At 41.1% G+C, this 22833-nt stretch overlaps 1 long non-coding RNA gene across 2 annotated transcripts; it reads right to left on the bottom strand.

Annotated features, from left to right (window-relative positions):
- Positions 1-12797: 12797 nt before the first annotated feature.
- LOC103475978 (uncharacterized) lies at positions 12798-21387 on the bottom strand. 2 transcript variants are annotated; one of them, XR_014085521.1, is made up of 5 exons: positions 19738-21387; positions 16723-16882; positions 15223-15882; positions 14758-14904; positions 12798-14632 (listed from the first exon to the last, which is right to left on the bottom strand). It is a non-coding gene; the product is annotated as an uncharacterized LOC103475978 (long non-coding RNA). The 2 variants fall into 2 exon arrangements; XR_014085524.1 differs by having other exon boundaries at positions 15223-15292.
- Between the last annotated feature and the right edge of the window lie 1446 nt (positions 21388-22833).

Here is a 22833-nt window from a genome sequence, read left to right as displayed (position 1 = left end):
CACTTAAGTGTTTTCTGGCAGCTCTGGAGTGCAGTTTCTGAAAACAAAACACCAGCAGCGGATGAAAGACTTCATAAAAACATGCTGAGTAAGTAAGTGCAAAAAATACTGGATTGTGCAAGATGAAAAGTGAAGAAAAGGGGACTGGCTGGACAAAATGCAGACCAAGGGTTTTATTTTTAATTACACTGGAATTTACTGGTGCTTTGAGATTTATCTTCTTTATCTGCATATCAAAGGGACAAAGCTTTTCTCTTTTCCTGTTCTCCCAAAGAAGTACATGCTCGGAGTAGCTTCACCTTCAACTCCATTCACCCATCAATGCGTCCTCAACCGAAATCCAACTAAAGCATAAAACTTTTAAATCCACGTAATCCAATTTTCATCAATTCCAAATCAACGGCTGCAGGTGGAGGAAGTTCAACACACATGTGGCGCAGCCAGCAATTTATAGGGCCGCTAAGCTGGCAAAACGGGTGAGAGCGTTCTCCAAGTCCTCCAAGAGAAAAACTCAGAAGCCAGTAATGGAGGCAAACGGGAGAAAACTTGTTATTCTCACTCTTCCTTTAATTTAGCATCCAAGTAGGTTGTGATTATCCACCTGGGAGGATCTGCAAAGTGGGTAAGATTCAAAACCACCACGAGAAATGTTATGGCCTTTACTTGTTTAACAAGTACTTTACTTTTCCAGTTCATGTAAATGAGAAAAATATGTTACAACAAAAAGTTTTTTTTTTTTTTTTTAGTTTTTTAAGTAATAACTTCCTTCAGCACATGATATGATTCGCATCTTGTGACATCCAAACAGCAGCAGAGCCTAAGCCAGGGGTCGGCAACTCGAGGTCCGGTCTCCTGCAACTTTTAGATGTGCCTCAACTTCAACACCCCTGAGTCAAATAATGAAGTCATTAGCAGGAAGATCTGGATTCTTCAAGCCCATGTGGCCGCAGGGTGAGAGAACTTGACTGCACTTAGGAGGCGATTCAGCTGTGTAGGACCAGGGAGACATCTAAGAGTTGCAGGACACTGGCCCTCCAGGACCAGGATTGCCCACCCCTGGCCTAAGCTGTCAGTGGTCAGCAAAGTTTCCCCACTAGGAAGCATTCATTGTCTCCATGGTAACTGAACACTGTGCTTTCCATGGATGATGGTAGCCCTGACCCCTTCCATTACGGCTCTGGGCTTTAGTTCAGAGGTAAGCCACGGATTCAGGATAGATGTTGCTATGGAAATGGACAAAAAAACAAAACAAAAAACACAGCAGTCTCTTACTTTAGGATGTACATGCTGCATGCATACCTGCAAATAAAATGAACAAGCAACCTCAACAGAAACTGGTTGAGCCTCATTCCCCATCGTCCCATTCCACTAGTGAGCTCTAAACTTTATTTAACACGTGGTTGAAGGGACTTCAACCACGTGTTGAAGTCCCTTCAGGCACCATTTGTCTCCAATTAGTTTGACAACTGTATTTTTATGACAGTTGTCAAACAAGTTAAAGTGCATTACCACCGCCTCCTAGATTGGAGCTATTTAGCAGAATGCTAGATTGCACTGTAATGTGTTCAAGGACTAAACTACTTGCTTTATAATTTGTTGGTTAAATCAAGCGTAGCTGATGATATGCTCGTATGGTTTACCGTAAAGGTTTGAATCTGTGTTTTATGTCTGTTGATGTGAATACTATCAAAACGAAGCATTCCAATTTAGTTTTTTTACTTTGTTTACAGTTTAACCAGCATGTCTGAGTAAAGCTAAGAACAACTTATGTTCTTCTTAACACTTTCTTCTTGATATTTTCCAGATGTTCTTTCCGCACAATTCTTTCTAATATATAATGGACGATGTTGTTAAATATTAAAATTTTGCTTTAATCAGACATGTATTGAAAAATGAAAGTTTTTGTACCTTAGTATGCAGACAGGACTCATTTCTTTACAGATAATGTCACTCCTTTTAGCATCTCCAGAGGGTCTTTTTCTCTGAGGTTGATGGGCACATTTTAAATGCCACTTAAACGTCTGAACCTACAAACTGAGCAGGTTATCCTTTTACAAAACAAAAACTAAAAAAGTTGATTCATCTGGACTCAAGCTCATTCAAACCACGGCGCGCAAATCTTGTAGTCAGCCCAGATTTTGAAAATAAACTCAGAAAACACGCTGAAATGCCCCGCGCCTTTTCACACATACTGCGGTATTTGTTGAAATCAACACTGAAGCTGCTTTTCCACGTATTTTCTCGGTCACTCCCGATCTGATGAGCTCATCACTCTGCGTCAGGTTGGCGGTGCGCTGGGTGTCGTCTTGCAGCTGTGCAGCATCAGGCTGGAAATCCCCTCATCCACAGTCCGGGGCCTCAAATAAACACGAATGTTCGGTTTGTGTGTGAGGCTGGTGGCGCTTGTTGAGCTTGGCTGCCACAGTGTGTATTTAGGTGCTCTCTTTAATGGCTGAGGTATTTGTGTTCGACTCTGGCTGTGCGATATAAGTGTTTGTTGTATTTGTGTCTGTCTAGGTGGACGGCTCCAGATCTGGATTCGTCCAGCCCATGTGGCCCCAGGGTGAGAGAGGAGGCGTGTGGCATGAGATGCCTCTGTTGAGTGGAAGGGAACACAGCAACTTCGTACCAGCGTTGTGTTTTAATGCCTCCGTCTGCGAGAGGAGAGTGGACAAAGGGAAAACGAGGACATGACCCATGTATGATAAAAAGCTGCTTGCTTTTATTAACTCCACCATGATGGTAATCCTCTGTTTTAACCCCAGTGGCCCCCGCATACGTTCATACGCTGCCTCAATATTTATACTTAGATCTACACAGTCATTTTTCACTTTTTCCGTTTTTTTTACCTCCTACATCCTTAATTCCTCATCCCTCATTCACCCTCCCCCTTGCTTCTGCTTCCTCTTCTCCTTCACTTTCGCCCTCCTTTTCTGCTTTCCCTCCAAAGTCCTGGAAAGTTGCCCCGCTCCCCTCCAGCTACGACGCCCACACTTTCCCCACTGCTGGTTCACACAGAAAACTCCCCACACACGCTCTCTCTTTCTCTCTCTCTGCACATACACACGACAGGCACCATTTGTCTCCAATTAGTGTTTTGTTTGCAGGTCTTCTCAGACACCTATGTGTGTGATTCAAAGCAGTGAATGAACGGTGGAAAAGGAAAATAAATTAGGCTTTTCTTTTGCACACCAAGTACCTTTTTTTATTATAACTGGCTGCCTGAGGTTGACTTATTTTTTTTTATTATTTCATGTTTTTTTTCTTTCTTTCTTCTTTTTGTATACATCCTGCACCTCTAATTAGTGAACTACTTGTCAGTCAACCGGTGTGGGTGGTCATGGGACGTTCTGGCTCCTATAGGACAACTTTCCATTTGAAAAGCCACAAACCGACATATATGTAGCTTTGCAACTCTCACAAAGTTGTACACAATAATGACGAAACATTAGCTGTGACTTTATTTTAACTTGGGCAAACCACTACAGACCTATTGAATAAATATGAATATTACTGAAAAGTCAATTTATTTAAGGAACCTTATGACAAAGTGACGTTATATAGATTAATGAAATTTAAAACATAGAATATTATACCAGAATGTTAAATATAACACAAAATAAATATATTTTTAATATAAAATTTGGGATCAAAAGTTTAGTCTCTGTTAAAGGTGCTATACTTTAACGGGTATATTTCAAAAGATGCTTATGTTCTGACAACCTGGCCTCATTTGAAGAAGTCATTGAATATGACTATATGACTGTAAAGTATTAAGTTGGCCATAATCAAAGTTGTATTTAATTTTTTAAGATGATATAATTATGGACCGTAATTTGCAAATTGAGCAATAATATTTGTTTGCTTGTTATATTGGAAATATTACGTTACGTTATTCAGTATTGATCGGTGATTCTATTAAAACTATTCAAATTTCACCTTGTTTTGATGAGATGCTAAAAAAATGCATCTTCCCCAGATCAGAACCAATTCTTGAACTGTTTGTTGAATAATTGTTACATAAATGATGACTTTGCAGATTTGGTCGGACAGAGAAGCCTCAATGGAATACTAAAGCGGTAAACAATATGGAGATAGTTTATCTTAAGAGTCATGTAGTCAGTGTGAGAATGGAATAAAAATAGCCAAAACCATAAAACCACACGCAAAGTACTTTGGGAAAATCTCAATTCACAAATGCAGTAAGAAGTAGATGGGTTTTAACAACAGAACAGATTTTCTGGCCTCAAACGTTTTGTGAAACTGAAAAAAATGAATAAATACAGTAAGCCATAACAGTAGACACAGTTGCCAAACATTTTCTTATCTGGGTCTAAGGATATACTCTATGTTGACTGGATGAATTTCTCTATATGTGGTGTTTTTTTTTTTTGGTTATTTAATTTATCCTATTTTATTTATCTATTTACTTTTGCTTCCAGGCGGTGGGTTAGAGGGGGGCGTATATTCCCACGATCTCTCTGGGACAGAGCCAAGAGAAAGGAGGCGGAGGGAGGACCAGTGTCACTAATATTTGTCTCCAATAACAGCTGCTCGCCTGACCTCAACCTTAACTTTCAAATTATTCACAACGTGACAAATCGCTTCTCTACCCAAAAAGAGGTGAGTCCTTCTAGCTGAGAAATGTTGTCACAGCTTCAGTAATGACACTAATAAACACATCCGAGCGCCAAATGCTGATTTTTAAACACTCATCATGTGAAAAATGTAATTTTTTTTACACACAAATTTAAAGGTGTGACATGAATATGGATCCTAAATGAAAACTTACAACTATATTTTGCTTCAGTTTCACGTCTGTCATTGTTCACGCTCACAAAAATGTTCATTTTTTTAAAACAGCTTTGGTGGAAAAACGTTAAGCTTTGAATCTTCCAAAAAAAAACACTTTAATGGCAGTTGTTAGCAAAGTTCCATCCATCCATTCATTTTCTTTACACCCTTGTCCCTCAGTGGGGTCGGGAGAATTGCTGGTGTCCATCTCCAGCTAACGTTCCGGGTGAGTGGAGGGGTCACCCTGGACAGGTCGCCGTCTGTCGCAGGGCAATACAGAGACACACAGGACAAACAACCATACACACACACAGTCACACCTAGGGACAATTTGGAGAGACCAATTAACCTGACAGTCATGTTTTTGGACTGTGGGAGGAAACTGGAGTACCCGGAGAAAACCCACGCATGCACAGGGAGAACATGCAAACTCCATGCAGAAAGACCGGGGCCGGGAATCGAACCCAGAGCCTTCTTGCTGCAAGACAACAGCTCTACCAACCGCCTCTGTGCAGCCTAAGCAAAGTTGGCACAGCCAATTAGCAATTAACATAGCACAAAGGACTAGGTTGGTTTCCATAGGCTCAAAAAAAAAATTAAATCAACCTTATAAAATATATTTATTTTGATTGTTTTAGTTTGATATTAAACATTTTTGATCTAAAACTCTTTTTGTGACCAACAAGGCAAAAGGAGAAGAAATCCCTAAAGTACTTAACCACTTCATAACTTTAAAAACGGGTAATTTAAATTAGAAAATATCTCAGAAAAAGGTGCAATTTAATGTGCTGGTATTGCTTAGAAATCTGTGATACTACTACAGTTGTGTGCATGTAAAAAGAGTTGATTTTGGTATGGTGAGCATCCAGAAGTAGCAAAATGTATTCAGAGCGAAGGAAGAAAGTCCTGAAACATGGAGGTGAAGAGAACGGGCAGGAAGGATTGAGTCTTGTTATTGTTCGAAGAGAAAATTTAGAGATTAGAAACAAAATGAGTTTCGGTCTGTGAGGTGGTGCATAGAGTCTCTTTGCTTCTCCCACTTAATGTCTATTTAAGTAAAAAAATCTGGAGAGGACAATACTTGGAAGTTGACTGCAATAACACAAAATCTTATCAAGCATTCTTGTCTAGTTTCTGGTTCTAATATTTCAGCACACTTGAAATGAAATAAAACTAGCTTGAACTTTTCAGCAAGATACACATGTTTGTTTTAAGTCAATAATTCTTGAGTATTTTTCACTTAAAACTGGAAAAATATATTGTTATAAGTGGAAAATAATCTGCCAATGTAACTAGTATTTTTTCTTTTTTGTCTATATTCAAGTGGACTGAAAAGTTTCTTTTCAGCTAGCTTCATCTTATTTCACTTGAAATATGACGATTTTGTGTTTTTGCAGTGTAGAAACTAGACAAAAAATATTTGGTGTTTTTGCTGTGTAGCAAAAAAAATAAAAAGTTAATTCAAATACAAAAACCCAAGCTAAGTAACGCAACAACCGAAACACGGCAGAGTGTGGCAATTTTTTTTTTTACATCATCTAAACCAAAAAAGATGAACTAAGACAATCTATTTAAAAATTTACCCAATTGCTGACCCGGATGACACGCGAAATTCAGATGGAGGGCCAGAAGGGGATTTCTCCAGATCAAAACAAAGCAAAGTTGATCACGAGAAAGCTAATGCCCTAAATAGGCTGGAACAGACGAGGCATCGCGAAAAAATACGCATATATTTAGGATATGATCCGTATTATCTCTGTAAAAAAAAAGACTTATCTCATAATTGTGAGAATTTACCAGGTGTCGAGGCGATCCACATAACTAACTACCTGGAGCTGCAGATCTCATATTATACGATGAGTCAGAAGAAAATTATAAAAATCCTGGAGAATACAATCATTTAGTTTCAAGTTGGGTCAAGCATTTGGGATAAAAAAAAAAGCATTAAATGGCTGACTATTTGTTTCTGCAGGGTGAGTAGTGCTATTTTAAGTAATTAGTCTATGATAACAATGCTATCGCTAACAACAAACTAACCCATGTTATTTCATGAGGTTGAATGTCCTGGTAAATAATTTATTTAGCTTCTGCAAATCCAAATTCATGCTGGAGTTGTACATTAATGTTGAGTTGCTGTTGGATTCAGGTCCAATGTAGGTCAACGATTCGCCTCAATCTACAGAAACCCCCGTGTTCGTGTCTGTTCGTGGTCAGACACGAAGCATGTGGGGGAATAGTAACAGCTCATGGTGACTGTATGGCTGGATATGTTATATTTAATTTATTTAGCGTTTTCATTTTTTTAGCATGAAAGTCCCACTGAATAAACATATTTTCTGTCCGTGACTCGGCACTGAGCTAGCTGCTAACAACATTAGCGCTCTGAGGACAACCATGCTAGGGCATAAAAATATATCTTACCTTACACATGAATGCTTGTCTTTCTAAGAAACTATCCAATAAAATATCTGAAAATACAATTTAAACGATGCGATTGTTTTCTGTGGCGCTGCAAACTGTGGCCCTGTTAGTTTCCGCACTTCCTGCTTTAGAGGAAATTATTGAGCCACTTTTCTCCTCTTTTTTCAGTAAGATTTTTTAAAATTAACTCCCTTGTGACCAACTACCTTCGAAACACAAGCATAATGTTTATCTTTCTCTCTATTTGAACGGTTGGAGCAACCGTAAAGTCAGACTTAAGACATTTTGATGTTGGACCAACAGAAATAAATGGGCTGAATTAACTTCTGGCCTTCCATGTGCATTTGGTGACATCGGTGCTACGTCATCTGCAACCCAGCAATAGGTTAGCTTCATCAGTATCAGCTTGTAACTACATAGATTTTATGTGTTGGGTCATTTAAGTTAAAAACAGCAGCAAATAGCTGCCACACACTGCAACTTTATCAGCTCTGAGAATAAAATCAGGCAATCCGATAAGTCTAATCTAGATCTACCTGTCATTTTTTTTTTACTTTTCTAAAAAAGAAGAAAAAAAAAAACCCTGTTGGGGTGGGTGGTCTGTGCAGCAGATACACCATCTGAGCCAGGACTGTTTTCTCACCAGTGTTGTCTTTCAAATGTTGGCCCAAAGAAGTGCAGTGGGCCGTCAGCGTCTTACTGCTGAATCACTCCTTTGCTTTTAGCAGGAAAGCTCCTGAGGTTTATCCTGAAGGTGGATCTGTTACCAATAATAGAAATATGTATGAAATGAAGATTCTGCAGGAGTTCTGTGTTCTGTCTGAAAGGAACACCAGGACAAAATGTATTCTTCGCATAAAAAGAGCTAAATGAGAGCTCGTGCTGTCAAAAGATATATATATAAAAAAAAAAATCACGTTGTAAATTTTTATGTGCAAATGTGATAATGAATGCCTGCGAACATGTTTTGACAGAAATCTATCTGTCAGTTTCACATACTAAAGACATCGACTTCAAAACCTCACATTCCCTAAAGTAATATCTAAATTAAAACAAAAAGAAAAGCAATGGTGGCTTCCAGATTTAAAATTAAACAAATACACAGGAAAAACACTTCAAACTAATCTGAAGCCGACATGAAAGAAATAAAGATTGGGTGGTCTCATGTTTGAAACCACCAAACATGGCCACAACGAGAACCACATTCTCTCAAATGAATTAAATTCACTGGTGAATGCTCGGCTCTTTGTTAAGGTAACCGCCGACTGATGAGCAGGATGTAAACAGCACATCAGAAACTAATTTGGCTCATCTGTCGTGGCTGCTTTGTTGAAGCTACATAGTACATCATCTCTTAATTCATAGAGTATAGCCTAATCTGCTGAGGACAAGCAAACTTTCCCAGAGACAGAAACTAGCTTTTTTTTTTAACACTACATTCAGATGTGACATTTATAACTCTTTCCCATCAGCTCAGTCGAGCCGCGCCTGCTAACTACAGCTAGCTTGTATCGTATTGATTTAACTGTGACACACGGCAGATTTTTCTGTTATGCAAACGAGACTCTATGCTTCATTTTCCTTTAAATAGCAAAAGCTGCGGCTTAAATCATTTTCCCTAGTCATTATTTTATCGCTCTGAATAACACTGGTGTGTGTCATACTTTGAAATGCACGTCCGGTCATGAAATGATGATGACTATTTGGTGGGTTTATCAACTTTGGGAGATATTTGGGCTATTTTATTTTTGTGCATCTCCATCTTTGATAAAGTTTAGGAGAGGAGTTGTTACTTAAGAGATACACTGCTATGACAACATGCCATGCTGAATGCAGTATGTAACTTTTATTTAAAAAAATATGTTTTGACAGTGCTGTCATGATGTCAGTGGTTTTGTGGGGGTTTTTTCTGTTCAGGTGTGTTTCTGTCTGATGTCAGGGTTTATTTTGTACAATGCAGTTTCCAGTGTTCCCAGTTAATTTAGTCCTCCTGTGTCACCCACATCAGATAATTACTGTATTTTCCGCACTATAAGGCGCACCTTCAATAAATTACCTATTTTTAAACTTTTTTCATATATAAGGCGCACCGCATTATGAGGCGCATTGAATAGACGCTACAGTAGAGGCTGGAGTTATGTTATGCATCCACTAGATGAAGCTGCACTAAAGTGAATGTCAACAAAACAGTCCAACTCAGCGAGGAGAGCCTTCTGACTGGGCCGGGGTGTGGCCGGACAATGGTCACCCTTCTCCGTTCGCGCACAGCATGTTTGTGGAGAATGTGGTGCTAAATGACCTGCAGACGACCTGATTCTAGACGGTCGGTAGGTAGATAGGTCAGTCAAACTTTATTAATAGATCACCAACCAGCGTTCTGACAACTATCCCAGCATGCACCGTGTTCTTATTCTTCTACAGGCGAAAATGAAGTAGGCGGCTGCTTACCGTAGTTGCTAGACCTGTTGTGGCTCAATATTGGCCCTTATATAAGGCGCACCGGATTATAAGGCGCACTGTCGGCTTTTGAGGAAATTAAAGGTGTTTAGGTGCGCCTTATAGTGCGGAAAATATGGTAGTTATTTCTCTCACCTGTTCTCCAGGGGATTTAAGTTTGAGTGGCGTCTTTGTGGGTTGTGATTCTCGTCTGCGTGTTGGTGTTTCACCTTGTGCGAGTGTCACTCCGAGTTTGGACCTGCTTCCTGTTGATTTAAAATGAAGAATAAAAGAACGATGCCACGCCGCCGGGTACGCTTTGGTTCGTCTGCAACACCTAAAACTCCATTCCTGACAGAAGAATCCCGCCAGTGCAGCCATTTGAACCAACGTAAAGGCGTCAGCAGTCCTCTGGCTGTTTCTCCTCCACATCTTGGGGAGGACGACCTGTGGGAGTTTTTTTACGGGGATCGGGAATATTATCTCCCGTGGTTCGCCCCTGGGTCCCGGAGGGGAGAACATTCACCTACCTGGCTCCGGCCTGATTCGACGTCCCCAGTTGCGGGATCCCCTGTTCGAAAGCCTTCCATAGCCCTGGACCCTTCCTCCTAGTTCCAGATGGACCGCAGTGGCCAACAATTCACTCTGAGTATTACGTTTTTTTTTTTGTTTTTTTTTTACATAGTTTACTGAATAGAAGCTGACCAAAAAGACAAATACTAGCATGCATGGTTATGAATTAGATTAATTGGAAATAGCCTCTTCATTCTGAATAGAAAGGTTTTCAGATAAGTTATGTAGCAGCCGTCAATGTTAGCATATGCTAATGATCGTTTGCTGTCAGAAAAACAATGTCTAGCTGTTTTCAGCTTTATTAAGTTACGGCCACAGTTAAGAAGCAATTATGTAAGTCTTTGAGAATGGCAGAGACAGTTAAAACACCGTTTACCTGTGAGGCACAAACGAAGAAGGAAGAACTAACTGTAGACAACGCGAAGCAAACGTCAGAGACATTCAGGGGCACTCGGATATTTCCACTTCAATTAAGACTGGATTTTACATGCTTATTAAAAGACGGATTTGTAGGCCGATTACGTCATAGCGTGGCGACAAGGCCTGTCCGAATTCAAAGACTCCTTCAAATGCATCCTTCTTTTCCCCAGATTTGAAGGATAGGTCCGGTGTATCCTTCACGGCCCACGATATCCCATAATTCATTGCAGGTTCCAACTGGGCGTTCAAGCAGAGCGTCAATGGCGGTGAATAGCAACAAATTATTTAGCTATATAACACTTTAAATGACACAACGTGATTTGGTACGTTTTTAGGCGAGAATGTAAGTGTAAATCTCAAATATCTGCTCGGTTCATCAATACATCACCTAATTGCAATATTGCTCTGACATTTTCGGACCTGTCTGCTACCGCTGCGTTAACAGCCAGCTCCCCGCCAGCTCCCCGCTGGCCGGGCGCTCCAGGTTCGGTGTATCTAGAGAAAACGCCCAACTCCTGGCACATTGTTATGAAAACTCCCGCTAGCTTTCCCTAATGAGTGGGACTTAGACACCGATATTATTCAGACAGGTCTGGTTGAAAAATGTTTGGTTTATAAAGTATTTCAAAGCAGAGCACATCATTTTGATTGATTAATTAAAGTTAAGCCTTCAAACATAATAGGTTTATTTAACCGTGATGCCCTATCTGCGATGTGGAGAGTATTATATTTGTAAATGAATAATTTGTATTCCTTGTAGAAAAGTACGGTACACATTTGAACATTTTAGAATCAAACTAAGAGATTTCCTTTTTACTATGGAACATCCTTTAATATAAAAGGTGAAGAATAATATATAAATCAGTAATACATGACTGAAAAACAAACTTCGGCTCCGTTGTTTTTTTTTCTTCTCCCTCTCTGCTTCACACTGTCACGGTTGCTTGGCAACATGAGTTGCGCTGAGGTGGGGCGGGAGAGTTGGTGAAGACTAGATCTGTCCGAATCCACAGATAATTTTTTTCCCGGTCTTAGTTTATTCTCAGCCTTCGAAGGACCCGTCCTACGTAGACCAGTCCTTCGAAGGATGCAGACCCTGAATTCGGACACAGCTTATGTGTTCTTGTCTGTACTCGTGTTCTCGCGTACTTGTGAGACGTCATGGCTCCACCCAGAAATGCCCCTCGAAAGTCTCACGTGACTGCATGTCTCACAAACAAAGCCTCTCGGTGCTTAGTTTCTATGTGTAATTTCATTTCGACTGACTCTCTGCAAAGTATTTCTGAGTCGATTAGTGTAGCATTTCTGCCGGAGTTTCAAAAAATATAAGCCACGACAATGGACAGGGGAACCAACAAGTTCATGTCATCTTTTTTGGACGACATCAAGGTTTTTGAGCCATGCGATGCCTCCAAGATTGTGCGCGTCACAGCTAAATGCTACCGGTCAATAAGGAAAACAGCAGATCCTCAGCATAAATATAGCTGTGGACAAGTCGGGCATTCATGGTTTTGAGGGTGATTTCTGTTGGCACATGTTCGTATGTGCCTAGGCCTCATACACAGTACTCGGAGGCTAACACGATTAGCGTGGCTAACACGATTAGTTTAGTAAAAAGCCTTTTCAGGTAAAATAAAATCTTTAATGTATGTCAGATACGGTACACATTGCATATTGATCTTGTGACGTCCCCCTCCACTTTATGTGGAGGGATCCGTCATTTATTAATTGTGTTTTGTCCCGAGGCGGAGCGGAAGGGGCGGGGTCCAGGAATCGCCAGGGCCAGCGCGTCCTCACTATATAAGCAGCCTGCTCCAGTGCGTGACGAGAGGGGAGAGGAGTAGAAGTTGGCTTGGAGCTGAGTAGTCTTCTCCACCCATCTCTGCTCTCCAAAGGTGGTGCTTCCCTGACCTGCCTGCCCACCCCGTCTTTGTTTGGGTTTTGTTTTACCTTTTTCTTTTGCAGGACTTCCCCACTCACTACCAGCTTCTGAGATGCAATCGGCCACAGGGGGCCGCCTGCTCATTTGCTATTCTGTTGGTTTGTTTCCTGTGTTGCTCAATAAAGAGTGTATTTACTGTTGAAGGCCGTGTCTCCCTGGGTTTTGTTACGGCTCAACGAGCCAGGTCGTGACAATCTGTTCAACTAACGTAAGACTGTAACAGACAGGCTTCAGGATGTAGAAGTTGTATCGGTACTGCCATTATGCTGTACTTGGCTAAAAGGTTTTCATAATGGATGTGTTGATTATTGACTTTCTTTTTTTCATTCACTAAACACAAAGAAAGCAAAGCAATAATACTTACACCAGCACACAGTCCTTTATTCTTATTGATCCTACAACGGTTGAGCTGCAAATGCGGTCATGCACAAGCTTTGATCCAAGCAAGGCATTCCATTTCAGATTTTGGAAATCTGGGAATTTTAGTTCCACAAATACGATCAGGATACCTGACATCGCCTGTACAGATTCCTCACTGACGGTGGAGAACCATTCTTTTTCAAGTCCTGACGCAAAAACTTTCTGCCGGTCTGCTAGTCCACAATGTACATTAGCATTTTCTTTACTACTGTAGCTTGTGTTTGTGAGACGGTCACACACGTGGTAGCTGCGCTGTGACGTAAAATGGGCGTTAGCCAATGAAACGCAAGAACGCTCATATTACAAGAATGTGTTCTTGCTCCGCCCTTTTTTAATCGAGGATGCATCCTTCTACGTGTGAATGGACAAGGTGAGCACATAAATTGTGCTTTATATGCATGCGGTAACTACAAATAGCATAATCAAATTTTTTTTTTCTCAGGAAATCTGGGTATTTGTTTTTTTTTATATTGTTAGTACAGTGTTTCCTTTCAATACCAATTACATTTATTCTCTCACTAGTCATTTTTGGGCATGTACACTTATAATAGGACAAATATTTTAGCACAAATAACCTCTTAAAGATCAAAAATGGAACTTTACTTTTCCTTGTATATAAAAGCAATACACATTTCCCTAAGACATAAATGAGTATGAACTCTTATTTTTTATTGTTTTATGATCTGACATAAATATGGGGCACTGCAAAGTACATGACAATTATGCTATTTCAATTTACACAAGGGTAATTTTTAGTCAAGCTCACCGCCTACTTAAGCACAGTTTGCAGTGTTTAAGTAGGGAATTTAAAAATCCATCCATCCATTTTCTGCCACTTATCCAGGGTCGGGTCGCGGGGGCAGCAGCTTCAGAAGGGAGAGAACTTCGCTTTTTGGCTCAGCTCTCTCTTCACCACGACGGACCAGTACGGCGCCCGCTTCACAGTAGACGTTGCCCCAATCCGCCTGTCGATCTCCCTCTCCCTTCTTCCCTCATTCGTGAACAAGATCCCCAGATACTTAAACTTCTCCACTTGAGGCAGGACGACCCCTCTGACCCGGAGAAGGCACTCTACCCTTTCCCGGCTCAAGACCATGGCCTCAGATTTGGAGGCACTGAGCCTCATCCCGGCCACTTAAATTGCACCTGATAACAAATATATGTTGCTCACTTCCAAATGGTGCACTTATCGCTAGAAGCAATTCGAATGTATTGCGAAAAAATATAACTTTCAAAAGTGAAAAGTATTAAACTATTAACTATAAAATAACTATGCAAAACAGATGAAGTCATGACTTAAACCCCAAAATGTATTTTTTTAACACAAATTTCATCTTATTTCATAAGATTTATTTCACAAAACAAATACAAAACAGCAACATTGACATCCAACTTTTTTCAGTTTGAACTGAAATTATCGTTTTATTTTCATGATTTCTTTTCCGTTGACTTCAATTTTGGCTACAATGCTGCCTTGTTCCAGCTCAGCATCAAATGGCTGCCAGAGCTGCAGAAATCCTATATGTGTGCTCATTCTCTAGTAGGACTTCTTTTGACGTCTGAATTATCCGTGTCCATGACTCCAATGATTACAGCGGCAATGTTCTCCTCCTTTTTAGCCTGTTACTACAATACAAACATATATTACACATATAATCAGGTTTGTGAGTTTTTACGTTATCTAAAAACGAGAACAAAAAAGAAAAACATCAAGACTAAACGTAAAATAAAAGTAGTAACTTACAACATACCTCTATTTTTATAAATGACGTGCTCTGCAGCTGAGCGCCGTAGCCATATTCTTGGCACCTTACGTGGGAAACCGTCACGTGGTGCCCAATGCAGAGCTCGTAGAGGGCTGCCTCCCTCCACAGAGACAGGGACATTGTGCAGCTGCCCTGTAATTACAGGAATTATTACCAAATTAGAGATTTATCAAGGAGCTCTCAAAAAGTCAATAATTAGACAAACGCACTACTCTACCTTTTCTGATCACATGCTGCACAACAACATACAAGCTATTATTGTGTCAACTTAAAATTTTTCATTTAAGTTGAAAGTTACAGTAGATAATTTCTATGACAGTATGCTTTTTACATTTTTGTTTAAACTGTTTCTATATCCGTTGTATAATATCAACACAGATATGTGTTTATCTGTTTTTATAAAAGTTGACTACTGCAGCTTTGACCAAATCTTAAAACAAGTTATCGTACCTGTTTGAGCCGCAGGTTGTGGATTGGGTACATCTACTCTTCCAGACCTGACCATCCTAACTGCAGCAAGCTGAAAAGTACAAAGAAATGTACTTTTAGAGTTTACATAATGGGACCTTTCATGTTATCCTGTAGTTAGTTTAGATCTACAGTTAGCAAATTAAGTCCTATCATATGGGAAAATAATAAGAAATTCATGCCTCAACAATTTCTACTTGGACACTGATCAGCCGTTTCCCCACTGCCGTCAGCTCCTAAGGGTAAGTAGCGCTGAAGGATGTAACAAAGCCTCTGCTTTGTCCAGCAACTCATTGTTAATGGCCACCTTAGGCCCTTTATAAAACTGCGTAATCGGAATTACATTAAGCATGTAAGGGGGCTCCGTCCCCCTTAGGGCATAACCCCTCATAATGTATGACTGCCCCTCTGAGATGTTTTTTAAAATACTTTTCAAATATTGTTAATTTTGTAACACGTTCCATCTGTAATAACTTGCTGTTCTTTTTTTTTTTTTGTTTGAAGAGGCTTTGTTCTTCCGTCGCTCAGTCCCCAGCTTATTGCCTTTTCTTCTTCTTTTATTTTTAAAATCTTGATGTTTATCGGGGTGGTCTTTAAAACGGTGTTTCCAGACTTAAGGTTGTTGTTTTAGTTAAAACCATCCTACGGGGAAGAAAAGGAGAGAAACAAAATATCAATTACAACTCCATCAAGCCTCTGGCTTTGTCAATGGCCACCTTAGGCTCTTTATAAAACTGCGTGGTCGGAATTACATTCAGCATGTAAGGGAAGGGAGCGGGAGATCGACAGGCGGATTGGGGCAGCGTCTGCCGTGAAGCGGGCGCTGTACCGGTCCATCGTGGTGAAGAGAGAGCTGAGCCAAAAAGCGAAGCTCTCGATTTACCGGTCGATCTACGTTCCCACCCTCATCTATGGTCATGAGCTTTGGGTCATGACCGAAAGAACGAGATCACGGATACAAGCGGCCAAAATGGGTTTCCTCCGCAGGGTGGCTGGGCTCTCCCTTAGAGATAAGGTGAGAAGCTTGGTCATCCGGGAGGGACTCAGAGTAGAGCCGCTGCTCCTCCACGTCGAGAGGAGCCAGTTGAGGTGGCTCGGGCATCTGGTCAGGATGCCTCCTGGACGCCTCCCTGGTGAGGTGTTCCGGGCACGTCCCACCGGGAGGAGGCCCTGGGGAAGACCCAGGACACGCTGGAGGGACTATGTCTCTCGGCTGGCCTAGGAACGCCTTGGGATTCCCCCCGGAGGAGCTGGAAGAAATGGCTGGGGAGAGGGAAGTCTGGGCCTCCATTCTGAAGCTGCTGCCCCCGCGACCCGACCCCGGATAAGCGGCAGAAAATGGATGGATGGATGGATGTAAGGGGGTTCCATCCCCCTTAGTGCATAACCCCTCATAATGTATGTCTGTCCCTCTGAGATGTTTTTTAAAATACTTTTCAAATATTGTTAATTTTGCAACACGTTCCATCTGTAATAACTTACTGGTTTTTTTTGTTGTTGTTTGAAGAGGCTTTGCTCTTCCATCGCTCAATCCCCAGCTTATTGCTTTTTCTTCTTTTATTTTTAAAATCTTGATGTTTATGGGGGTGGTCTTTAAAACGGTGTTTCCAGTCTTGAGGTTGTTGTTTTAGTTAAAACCATCCTACGGGGAAATAAAGGAGAGAAACAAAATGTCAATTACAACTCCATCAAGTGCCACCTCCTGAGCCCCACACTTTAATGGGGAACCTATTAATAGCCTATTAATTATATTAGCTGTATAATAACTCAGCAGCTATAACCAGGCCTGGGTGCATAGGTGGGCATTGATGACCCGGCCACAAAGTCAGCCGGCATTTTATTTGATTTCACTATAGTACATTTTGCAAGTTTCTAAGAGAGGCTCCACCAGATTTATCTCCAGAGCCGCTGCTTTAACACCGGAGCCGTTAGGCGGAGGAGCTGTTTACCAGCCGATTAACAGCAGGTGAAAACAATGTTCAACTGGACAGGCAAACGATTGAAGAGCTGTTCAACAGTTTACAGCAGGTAAACAACTGATAAACAGTTTACTTGTCGAACCATAATTCTAACCTGCTGTTGAACGGCCAGTAAACAGCTGTTCAACTGTTTACCAGCTGTAACCAGCTGCTAACCGGGGCCATTAGAACTAAGCGTTAAAGGTTGTTGGCTAGAGCTCGATGGGCATGGCCCGCTAAACTGCCCAGCCGTTTACCACAGTTAAAGGCCCCAGGTGGGCAGTTCCCTGCTCCACAAATAGAAAAATACTGACACATCTGTTATCAAGTCTTGAAGCGGAAATTTTTCCAGAATTTCTAAGGGAAAAAAGTACCTGAAGAGCGAGACCAACAGGCTGAGAAACAGCTTATAGCTGTATAATTTTGAAGACTTTCAAAGATAAAAGCACACAAGGTCAGTTACACCCCCGACACAAAGAATGTATAGAAAAAAACGACCAACGGTTAAGACATCAAACTCAAACCACATTTTGTTAGAAAACCATTTAGTTTTCTGTCAGTTAAGTTCAAAATATCACACACCAGTTTACCAGAAACTGCAGTAATTTGTAAAAGCAAAGTGTTTACTGTCCTACATAAACACTGTCATAGATGAGTTCAGCATGATCTCTTCTTTGTTTGTATTCATCCATCCATTGTTTTTACCCCGTCACCCATGAAGGGTCGTGTGGGCTGCTCATTGGGTGAGAGGTGTGGCACAACCTTGACACGTCTGTTTTAGTCATGAACATTCAAAAACATGAATGAATGAATTTTTGTCAATCTTGCACAATTAAATTGTGTCCCTAATGGTTCCATCCGTGTTGGCCACACTTACAAATACTGAGCAATTAAAGTGGGATCAAGAGGATGTTGTTGTCCTACTCCCAATGCAGTGGGAGATGGTTGCTTACATAATTTCAGGTAAGCTTCATAGCATAGCTTCCTTCACGATCGAGCCAGAGCTTTACATACACCAGATGTTAGTGATTGGGTAAAATCGGATCCAATCCAATAAAACTTAACAGAGTCCACCAACCAGTTGTTTCTCAATAGCCAAGAGTCCAGACCCACTGGCCAAAGCAAACATAAAACAATGGGGTGGTCATTCACCAGACTAGGGTCCTTGTTTGCTCTTTTCATCAAGGTTCACACCAGAAACCCTGATGTGAACCTTGATGGGGATTTTGAATTCAATAAGCAGTTCAACTCTGTCATTAGGAGAAGTCTTTATCACAGGCAAGATTCAAAACAAACAGAAGTCTTTAACCTTCTGGTTAGTCTTTACCTAACCAGGCTAGAGATCCTAATCTCATTAGAGCCAATGATGTCCATCAAGAAAGCAGTGTCTTTGAGGTGACACCATAAACTACATGTAGTTTGTGGCCATAAACTACATCCACATGTGAACCTCCTATTAACTCAGTTGTGTCAAACAACCCATCAGAAGTTTTCAAATCCATGGCATTATTATCTGTGCTTTCCCTCATTGTTTAAAAAGATAGTAATCATTCTGAATTTTTCTTTCATCATGATGGCATTTAGCAAAAGGAAATTGTTTTTGCTAAGTCTTGCAAGTTTGGTTTGATTTAATTTCAGACGGTGAGGAAAAAAGTGTGTCTTTTTAGTTGATGTGTGTAACATTTAGCTTTAATTATACATTTTGTACAATAGCTGATATTAGCACGGTGAAGGTGAAAGTGAGGTAGTACTTTTTCTCTAAACTTTATGCTCAGTGGATGAACAGCGCTCAAACATTTTCTAGGTTTAGTACGAAATGATCTGATGAGAGAAGTTTTCTTTATACTAGTTCCTCTTTCAGTCTGCGACTGTCCCACCAGACGATGGCCCACCAGCCAGCTTTTTCCTGTTTGCGTCTTTGTCTGCCAGACGACCCAGGTTGGTGCTAAACATCTGCGGGTGCTCTGAAGAGAACCATAAAGCGTCATCTGCAAACACAGACACCTGACACAGCCTCTGCTGGAGCTCTGCTGAGAACCCCACGTGCGTGCGGCCTGGAACTAAATGGAACCTGAATTATGTGCTCAGAGCAAACAGAGACAGGCTGGTCAACAGAGAAAGGTGGTGTTGTAAAGTTGTCAGCGTGCCTGGCTGAAGTTAAAAGCTGTGAGAACTGTTGCGTCCTGGTGTTTACAGCACACAGGAAAGAGGAAGCGCGGACGTTCGTCTCACAAACGGGGACGAGGCGGGCTGTAAACGTGTTTGACTGCTCGCTATGGCAACCAGCACTTCTTAGATTGCTTGTGTACACCATTTTTAATTTCGACAAAAAGATAAAAGACAAACACACGGCAAATTGTTTAAAATCTCCAAAGGCTTCAGAGTGCAAGGTTTAGGACACAAACAGTATAGTTTTGGATACTGCAGGTTTTTCATTGTTCAAAATGGAAAATATTTAAAGGGGCAGTATTATTTCGAATCGACTATTTGAACAGTTTTTATATCCTGTTCTAAGGTTAGTCTCTCATCAAAAACATACCTGGAGTGTTGCCTTGATTCTTTCATGCGCCCTTCAGTCTCCAGTGGCAACCATTCAAAACTCCTGGATGGATTCGCCTCACAGACCAGCCCTCCCCTGTGGATCCCCAACTCTACTCCTTCAGACTAGCCAGCAGCACTTAGCAAACACCAATAGAGCTCATTTTACAAGCTACTTCTTAGTTCAAAGCTGGTAAAAAAAAAAAGTTTTTAAAGGGTTTAAAGAAGAGCCATACTGTAATGACTTCCTGAAGGCGGAGTTTCAGAAAGAGCAGGAGTTTCTTAGAGACAGAAGCCCAATTTCAAGGCATTAAATTATGAATTCAAATTTCCTTTAGGTCATATTGTATTATTATAAAAACTGAAGATATAAGTTATTTAATTGTGCCATTAAAAGTAAAGGGGAGATTAAAACAGACTTGCCATCCATGTATGAAAATGTTCTGCATGCCCAAAGCTACATGTTACAACAGCAGGAGCAGCTCACATTCACAGCTCCTGATTGCAGCAGCAAAACTCCACAGAAGTTGTGTCCAGGCAGAGGTTGGCAGCAGCCTGCGCAGCGTAAGCCAGAACGTTTTCATCACAGCAGGAGACCGTGCTTGCAATCAGCCTGCGTCCTTCACTCTCTTTCTGGTAAGCAATGAAAATACGGCTCTTACTTGGACCACTTAAAGAGCTAAAATCACTCAGCGCTGACAGCCACTGGAATGCGCGCAAACGTGTAAAAACAAACTTATACCCTCCTTGTGAGCGCGTTTCTGTCCTCGCCTGGTGTGCAGTGAAGCAATATGTTAATATCTAGAAATATGAGCTTATCTTAGTGTTTACGTACAGCTGTTGCAACGCAAGTGAAAATGAACCCAGTCTGCGTTCAAAGTCTTCTGTCTTTTCTGCCATACTTTTTTCTTCCACAATAACCTTCACTTGCACCTTAAACTCATTGTGAAGGTTGTCAAAGACCATCTGCTGGTCAACTGTAAAGTCATGTAACAACTCCACAGAAATACAATAATAAATTGTATGCGATTAAAAATACAATTTTTAATCGCATAAATACATTTTTGATATGATTTGCTGTCTTTACATGCATAAAAAGAACTTGATATTGAATGGCTGTATCTGGATCATGCTGTTCCAGGGTTCTGTTGTAAAAAAAATATAAAAGTTTTGGGACAAAGGATCAAACTTGGCTATGGTGCTCACATCTGCATATTTACGATAGTAGAAATATGGTTTGTCTTGGCTACAAAATGGCGACGCATGTCAAAGTAACACAAACAAATTAAAGCTGCAAGCGATGTTGGAGGCCCTTGCAGCGAAGCACGCCGAAGGCCTACTGGCAACCGCGGGGGTTCCAGCACCGCCACGCTCTCGCCAACGCTTTTGCGCAGTTCCCGCAGCTGTCCACCAGGCGACACATCTACATCTTCCGCAGCGCGCCCTGACACAAGCACAGTCAATCTGAATTGCAAATTTAAGCTATTGGGCTCTTTAGAGGCTAACAAAGGTCAAGCCTAACAAGTTTACTGTTAATAAGATGAGGCATGTATGATTTAGAGCAGTGGTCCCCAATCCCCGGTCCGTGGACCAATTGGTACCGGGTCGCGCAAGAAATAATTGCATATTTCCGTTTTATGTATTATTTGAGTCTGAATCAATCAATCAATCAAATTTTATTTGTATAGTACATTTCAGCAGCAAGGCATTTCAAAGTGCTTCACATAATTAAGATAAAAACAGCATGTGACAGTGCATAAACAGAAAGACAAGGAGAATTAAAAAAGAGGTAAGAAAAACATTAAAACCCGCACCCCTTGACTTCAGTTAAACATCTCACACCTCAGAGTTTTAGTTAAACGCCATTTAACAAGGATTCTCACACGTCAGAGTTTTAGTTAAAACGCCATTTAAGGATCTTTTATTTTGAAAATCCTTTAACCGGAGTGTCTCGGTTACTTGCGCGCCAACACGGAGCCCACAAGCAGCAAAATGAGTAAGAAACAGATCAGATGTCTTTGTAAAGTTTCTTTGCAAAGGGGAAAAGGCCCAGAGAAGAAATGGGAGAATGGATTTATCCCAGACCAGGGTAGGTGAGTTCCACATTACAAGCCCGCTCTGCGTAACATGCGGCGACCGGCTGCTAATGAGGCAATGAAGCTTCAAACTGCTTCACCACGTATAGACCAAGCAGACTGTGGATATAAGCAACACTTCGGGTGTTATTGTCTCTCGTCACTCCCTGATGGGACTGTCTCGTTGCTGAGAAACAAGCTCAGGGCTCCCGTTAGTCATTATCGTGAGTTAAAATGTTCACGAAAGTAACATGTTCGTTTTTGTGGCACATCTGTATCTTATTTTGAAGGGATATGTAAACGTTAACATAGCGACCAAAGTCAGAGAGTGTTTGGACAGTGGTCGAGAGGAGAGGAGTAGAGCTTGTGAGTCTTAAGTCTGGTTTAGACGGCAAGATTTAAGAATTGTCGACCGATTCTCCAAACCTCTGTGACCACAGAGCTGATAAAAGTACAAGTTCGATCAGTTTGTGTCTCCAGCCACACGGCAGGAGCAACATGAACCGATTCCAGTCACAAACGTCCCAATTCCTGAGGATAATCCAGTAAAACCCCCAACATAGCATACAGGAATTTAGAATAACCAAACATGGATGACGATGTAGAAGCAATAGTGAGTTTGTGGACTCATTTTAAGACATAAAAGATGTAACAAAAAGAAAAGGCGGTGGATAAAAGATGACGGGAGCAGCCGCTCTATGCTGCACTATTGTAACAGGTGGAACCACTAGGTGTCGCTCACTCCACATCCTGAGCTCCCATAAAAGGGAAGCTGGCAGGCTGGTGGCCAACTATCAATTTCCTGTGTGTTTGACCAGGTGTGTGTTGGCCCCCGCGTATCTCCTATTTAAGGTCTGTTCACATGACATTTTCTTTTGTTGCAGTCTTGAAGAGGACGCGTAGAGCTTTGTGCCTCGTTTTTTGGTGTTATTTTAAAATAAGTTGAAGTTTTTATTGTTTTGTTTTTTCTTCATGACTTTTATTCTTTTTCTAATCTTGTGTTTTCTAGAAGATGGCTAACT

The sequence above is a fragment of the Poecilia reticulata genome, chromosome 1, assembly GCF_904066995.2.
Source record: "Poecilia reticulata chromosome 1, P_reticulata-male-v2, whole genome shotgun sequence".
Lineage (NCBI taxonomy): Eukaryota > Metazoa > Chordata > Actinopteri > Cyprinodontiformes > Poeciliidae > Poecilia > Poecilia reticulata.
The sequence above is the reverse complement of the archived record's forward strand: the minus strand, read 5'-3'. Positions and strand labels throughout refer to the sequence as shown.